The 7,500-nt window shown below is 36.5% G+C and overlaps 1 protein-coding gene across 1 annotated transcript in view; it reads left to right on the forward strand.

The window, feature by feature from the left end:
- hand2 (heart and neural crest derivatives expressed 2) overlaps nucleotides 1-7,500 on the forward strand; it is a 15,049-nt gene that overhangs the window by 6,272 nt on the left and 1,277 nt on the right.

Below are 7,500 nucleotides of genomic sequence, written 5' to 3' on the forward strand. Positions count from 1 at the left end.
CATGCAGATTTATCCCAATAATATATACAATAATTGAGAAATAATATATGTATAATAATAATAATAATAATAATAATTTCTTGCTTTTCTGAGTCAAAGTTTGCTTTAAAGTGAAACATAAATAAAATAAATCACAATATATACAATAATTGAGAAATAATAAAAGTATAATAGCTCTAGTCTGAATGGTCGATGGTGTCTGGCTCTATAAACGTTATCTTGATCGTGGTGTAATAAAACAAGTCGTTTTTTTACAGTTTTTAACTTTGCGCTGATTTGACCCACTTGTTTTCAAAGTGGGGTTCGGGACTTCCCAGGGGGACTTGAGGTCGTTCAAGGGGGTCCCCAGCTAAAAACAAACGTTAAAAGTGGTTTGATAAGTGGTTTGATTAAACTATAATTTACGTTCACTTATTATGATATACAAGTGTATGAGTGACTATTCATGTTGCGATATGACACGGCACTTATTTAAAAAAAAAAAAAAAAAAAAACCGAAGTCTCTTTTCATATTGGGGTCTACCCTCCCCGTGAAATGTTAATTTAAGCATAATGTTAACTCTGAGAGTGTACAAATGGACCCGTACGGGTCCATTTGGTTCCATTTGTACACTCTCAGAGTTAACATTAACACTTTTAACAGCTTTAACGGACAGTCATATAACTCGTAATGCAATCATTTACTACACCATAGAAAGTAATATTCCACTATAAACCTCTCTCTGTGCGCAGGTATGAATGTACGCTATTGTACGTGCGTTCAAACGCAAACGCCGTTAATTGGAGAGACGAAAAAAGTGCATTTAATTGTCAATATATACAGGCTATAGGTTTTGATCTCTACGCAAACACTGAAAATTAATATGAAATATAATTTATTATGTAAAACAATGTAATATAATGTTACAATGTAGGCCTTATATAATATTAAAATCATATCAAAATAATGTAATATAATATTAATATTGTGTCATAGTATAATATTATTCATATAATTTACCATACAATTTGAATAGGAAATCACGTCATATTAATATAATATAGATCTAATTAGAATAGCCTTTAATGTAATCATGTATAATCATGTCACATCATATCATGTAGGCCTATAGGCTACTTTATTGTCATATGCCAAACGTTTTCATACAAACCATATATCGGCTAGCGCCGCCGTCGTGCTGCAATGTGGGTCGGGAGCCATCTTTGGGTCACGTATACATTTGTATGGGTCGCGAGAATATATACCCCCCCCCTATAGAATATATACCCCCCCCCCCCACCCGTTAAAGTATTTCTTAAATAAAATGAAGATAATCTCATAATTTCCATCAATAAATACAAAAATCTCGCAAGGCCTTGTGAGCTTATAGATCTGCTATTCTCTGTGTGTCCCGGGCAAACATGTGATTTCTCTTTTGGGAAGCGCTGATATATAAACAGTGTTTAAAGCAGAGAGCCACTTGACTCGCACTCTCTCAATGGAATCACAGTGTCGAGGTCACAGGGGTCACGACCTTGGAGCCTAGAGGAGCCTGAAATAGCTCAGATATACTTTGTCGTACGGCGGTGACCCGCGCCACGCCGAAAGGATCAGATCTACAAGCTCACAACGCGTCGCATCGCCAGGCGTTGTGAGCTTGTAGATCTGATATATGGCCTTGTATAATACGGAGTACGCACACACACACACACACACACACACACACACACACACACACACACACACACACACACACACACACACACACACACACACACACACACACACACACACACACACACACACACACACACACACACACACACACACACACACACACACATAATGTTGAGAACATATAGGCATCGATGAGGCAATTCAATCCGAAAATATGCATAATAGGTTTACCTGTTTTTGTATTTGTGTATTATTATTATAATTATTTTATTTACATGCTTTTGTTAATTATATACAGTGAACACGCACGCAGGCTACTCACCCGCCGACGGGTGATAGGGATTATTATCAAATTGACAGGGACGACTAAACTACATGACAGTCTAATATGAGCTTTAAAATATTTGAACAATGAATCAAGTAGGCCTAATTAGTTGATGAATTCATCAATCCATTCATTTATTCTATGTTAATTAAGCATTTAATTTAACACAAACACAACACACACTAACGAGTACGAATGAGTCTTGGTTTAATGTTATACTTGTTGGGTTATTTGAAGATGAATAATATCAATACAATCTGTCATTAGACGGTATAATGATCAGGTTGCGTCATTTCATTTTCGTTATAACAATGTAACAACAAACCAATATGCGTATGGCTCGTTGACACAAGGCTTATACACAATTCATTCAAACAGCCATATTCTGAAAATTGCTTTCTGATAGACTTTCAACACAATCAAATAAACAGCAATTCATGCAGGGGTCTTCAACGGGGGGTCCTTAGAGTTACAACAGGGGGGCTGCCAAATCTTTGCGTGATACGATTTTTTTTTTTACATTAGCCTAAAATAGCAGATCTACAAGCTCACAAGGCCTTGCAGCACAAGGCGTTGTGAGCTTGTAGATCGGCTGTTTTATAGGCTAAATAGGTTTGGTGTAGAGGAAAAAAGAGCAGACCAAGTAAAAGAGAGTTTAATCTGCAACACAATTGTATAGAATATTGAGGGGGTCCCTGCTTCATCTTAGCCTGGGACCAGACGAATCTGCAGTGCAAAAAAAAAGTGATATAGTCTGGATACGCAAGGCTAGCTTCATCTCTCTCTAGGGGGGTCCGTGACCTGAAAAACGTTGAAGACCCCTGATCTAGAGAGATGAACCCCTGTGAAATGTTAATTTAAGCATAATGTTAACTCTAAGAGTGTAAAAATTGAACCAAATGGACCCGTACGGGTCCATTTGGTTCTATTTCACTCTCAGAGTTAACACGAACACTTTTAACAGTTTTAACGGGGCTGACATTCGGCGAAAATAGCCGAAGACATTTTTGGTGAAGAGTTTTGGGGTAGAGAGAGAGAGAGAGAGAGAGATAGAGAGAGAGAGAGAGAGAGAGAGAGAGAGAGAGAGAGAGAGAGAGAGAGAGAGAGAGAGAGAGAGAGAGAGAGGGGGGGGGGGGGGGGGCAAAACGAGAGCTGACCAGTACAGAGCCGACCCAGCGGTCAACTAAGTATTAGTTTACTAAGTATATGTTGAAGACTTAAACCCTGTGTACTTAGCAGTGGTTAAACACAGTGAAGGATATACAATGCACAGCAGGGCCTTATAGCATATACTGCTGGCATGGAGCCGTTTAGTCTCTATACACGTGATGTATATAAATGAATCACTCACTAATATTATGTCAAAGCAAACATCACGTGAAGAGCGTGATATCTATATCTATATCTATATCTATATCTATATCTATATCTATCTATCTATACAAGTACTTAAAAAAACAATGTTACAAAGTGCTTGAACAATTAAAAAAAATTGAGAAACAAATCAAGCAATAATGCATAAGAATGAATAATGGATTAAGTTCACAACATGAGCAACAGAGCTACCTACATAAGTTTTATATTTTATATCATGCGTCTATACCTCACGTTATTTGCCAATAACCGTTATTGGCGAATTTATGTATATGTATCTACACCTATTCTGAGTGCGTGCGTGCGTGCGTGGTGGTGGTGGTCATATATATATATCTTTGTTCTCAAAGTGGGGTCCGGGGACCCCCAGCCAGGCCAGGGGTCCTTGGGGCGGGTTCCAGGGGGTCCCCAGCGAAATGTGTTAATAGCGTCACAATAATTTTAACCTTTTATACTTTGGCTGTTCAAAAAGCAGATCTGCAAGCTCATATAGCTATGAGCTTGCAGATATGCAATTTTTTTTGAAAAATCGTGAACATTTATGCAAACCTTTGAATGCATTTTTTTAAGCGAACATTTGTAACTCAAATCTTTGCTCCTGGGGGTCCCTGGGTGGGACAACATATTTGAGATGGGGGTCCGCGGCCAAATACATACCATTTTGGGGGTCCTTGACATGAAAAAGTTTGAGAACCACTGATATATATGGTATATCTCCTTATAATAATGATCTGAGTTATCAATCAGTGTGTGTTATTGAGAAGGACATGGTATATATCTTTAATAATGATCTCAGATATCAATCAGTGTGTGTTACTGAGAGAGACATGGCATATAATCCTCCCTGCAGTGACTATTAGCCTAAAGACGAGTTGCTGCTCTAATAAGGGCTTTAACTTCTCCACTGACCTCACCATTAGGACCATTATGTTAAGCTGCTGCGGGTCATCCACCCAAATTATCTCTGAAGAGGATACGAATGGAACCAAATGAACCCTCCAGGGTCCATTTGGTTCCATTTGTGTCCTCTTCGGAGTGCTGGTTCCCAAAGAAATCAGATGTTTTCCCGCGCCAGGACCCAAACCAGTGAAAATAACAATTTTACAAGCTCACAAAGAGTGACTTCGTGCCACGTTGCAAGCTTGCAGATCTGCTATTTTCACTACTTCTTAATGATTTGTTTTCTAATTCAGGGAATTTCTTTGATATATATTTTTTATTTTTTCCATGAAATTCTTTTTGAAAAAACGTTTTGAATTATCTTTCAGCTCATGCAAACGTGTGAATGTTTTGTGGAAATCTGTAGAAAATCTTTTTTAAAATAATAATAATTAACGACAACATTTAGCTTGGTTTAGTGGCTTAGAGAGGATTCTGGAGCTCTTGTAAATTATAAGCTAATAACGGTTTCCCACACTTTGATGTCCGCGAGATGACACGATCATTTATCTGACAAATCATCCTAGCTTTTCTGTCCGCAATGTGCGGGGGGAATGCTAGACTATTAGTTTAATTTATTATAGGCTACTTCTCTGGTTGTTAAGGTTGAAGATCACTATATACGAGTATAAATTAGGCTTATCGTCCTCGCTATTATAGCCAAAGCAAAACACTCGTGTTTTATTAGAGCCATCAGCTTTGACGTGACATAGACTTTTACGGTTTGTCTTATAAGGGTTTAACGATGAGTTTGTTGTGTCGTGCGTGTGACTGTGACAGCTGATTGATTGATTACTTTATTAACAGCAGTGGTGGAAGAAGTAGGCGATATTTGCAATACCGCAATATAAAAATACTCTGTTACTAATAAAAGGCCTGTATTCAAAATGTTACTTGAGTAAAAGTAGGTATTGGCATCAAAATATACTTAAAGTACCAAAAGTAAAAGTACAAAAATGTTTGAAAATAGCAGATCTACAAGCTCACAAGGCGTGGCGATGTGACGGCTATTTTCAAATAGCTTATGTATAATGTATAAAATAGGGCTAAAGTGGTTAATGTGTGTTTTATAATATAATCATTTATATCTGCAAATAACTAGTAACTAACTAAGTTTTCAAATAATTGTAGTGGAGTAAAAGTACAATATTGGCCTCTGAGATGTAGTGGAGTAGAAGTAAAAGTATTGGAAATGTATAGTCAAGTAAAGTACAAATACCACAAAAGTGTAAGTGCAGTAGCCTACTTAAGTAGTATTTAGCTACTTTACAGTACACCACTGATTAACAGTTTGCAAAAAAAAGCACAGAAAGTACAGTGTAATACGTAGTATACAGTGCTAAAAGGATTAAACCCAAGAAAGCATATGGCTTGCTTTCATTGGGGTCCTGTGTATTCAATTCATCGAAACATTTAATGACAAACAATATTAATATGCAATATCATGCAAAAACATCATATAATCGGCATGTCTGGTGATAGGCTTGGACTTTTTTTTTTTTTTTACAGGGGCCAGTTCCGAACTGCAGCCACCAAGTACTGTCATTCTATATGGTGACAAACGGGACATAGGCAGCCCAAAGAAAGTCATTTATTTGGGTGTCATCATGCAATAAATACACATCAGAAGTAGGCTATAATTGTGCTCAATCATGGTCATTTCTTTTATATAGACATTAGACAATGAATTGTAAAGATAATATACATGAGAGTTCATGATCATTCTGCTTATTGCGTTATGATCGCACTTGTATAGGTCGCGCTATAAGAGCGTCTGCTAAATGCCTCCATTGTAGTAGTAATAACAACAATAATAATAATAATAATAATAATAATAATATTGGATTGTATTTATAATGCACTTTACATTTGTGAAAATCTCAAAGTGCTACAATAAGCAATTGCTTAAATAATCATCACACCATCACTAAAAAGATCTATAACTGAAGTCATTTAAAACATGAGGGCATAACGCTATAAGGTAAGGCCAGTGCTAAAACAAGAAGCTAAAAAAGGTCCTTAGTCCTATGCGCCTCCATTGTAATAGTAGGCTATAGCCTATGTTCGGACGGATATAGGCCTACTATTGAGTTGGTTTAGTGCTTTTTGGCTTGGAGGACAGTTTCTCAAAAATTAGGCCTACGATATATTTACGTTTGTTTTGTACAGGTAAATAAAGGTATTTATTTGACCAACAAACACAGAAACCTGTGGGATGGGATCGTAGGCCTCTGCGTGCCTATACACCGACATATTGCCTGATGTTGGCTATATTTTTACAGGTCAATATATAGGAATTTGATCAACAATCAAATCACTGGTATAACATAACATAAGATTCAAAGATTCCAAAATGTATAATGCAAGTATACTGATGACCAACATATAATGCAAGTATTCATTGTTTGGCTAAAAACATTCAGCATGGCGCCGTTCTGACTGCTTTGCATCGTTTGTTGAACTATATCAATTCAGGTGTTTTTTTTTTTAAAGTTATGGTTAGTTTAAAATAAATCAATAATAACGTTTCATTATTTATTGGTATATTGGTCCCCAGTACTTTTACTTCTACTCCATTACATCTCAGAGGCAATTATTGTTACTTGCTTTTACTCCACTACAATTATTTGACAACTTTAGTTACTAGTTACTTTGCAGATATAAATTATTACATTATAAAACATACATTAACCACTTTAGCCCTATTTTATACCTATAGGCTATTTGAAAATAGCAGATCTTGCATCGCGACGCGTTGTGGGCTAGATCTGCTATATTTTCAAACATGGTAGTACTTTTACTTTTGGTACTTTAAGTACATTTTGATACCAATACCTTTGTACTTTTACTCAAGTAATTTTTGAATACCGGACTTTTAGTTGTAACAGAGTATTTCAATATTGCAGTATTGATACTTTTACTTAAGTAAAATATTTGAGTACTTTTTCCACCACTGTTCTTTTTGCGCATGACTGAGTGGGAGCTTAATATAGATCTCGGTCAAAAACTAATCACGTTCATCGTAACTTAATGATTGGATGAATAGCTGTAGTCCAATATTATTACTCTATACTGTTATGGTAATCTTAAATACTTTCACTACTTGTTTGGGGAAAGTAACAATAGGCATATATTACAGTGTCACTCACTGCCAATGGTGGGAAAAGTAGGCCTACTAAGTATAGGCTATCCAGGGCTGAAATTT

Source organism: Gymnoscopelus braueri (genome assembly GCF_963280865.1).
Source record: "Gymnoscopelus braueri genome assembly, chromosome: 2".
Lineage (NCBI taxonomy): Eukaryota > Metazoa > Chordata > Actinopteri > Myctophiformes > Myctophidae > Gymnoscopelus > Gymnoscopelus braueri.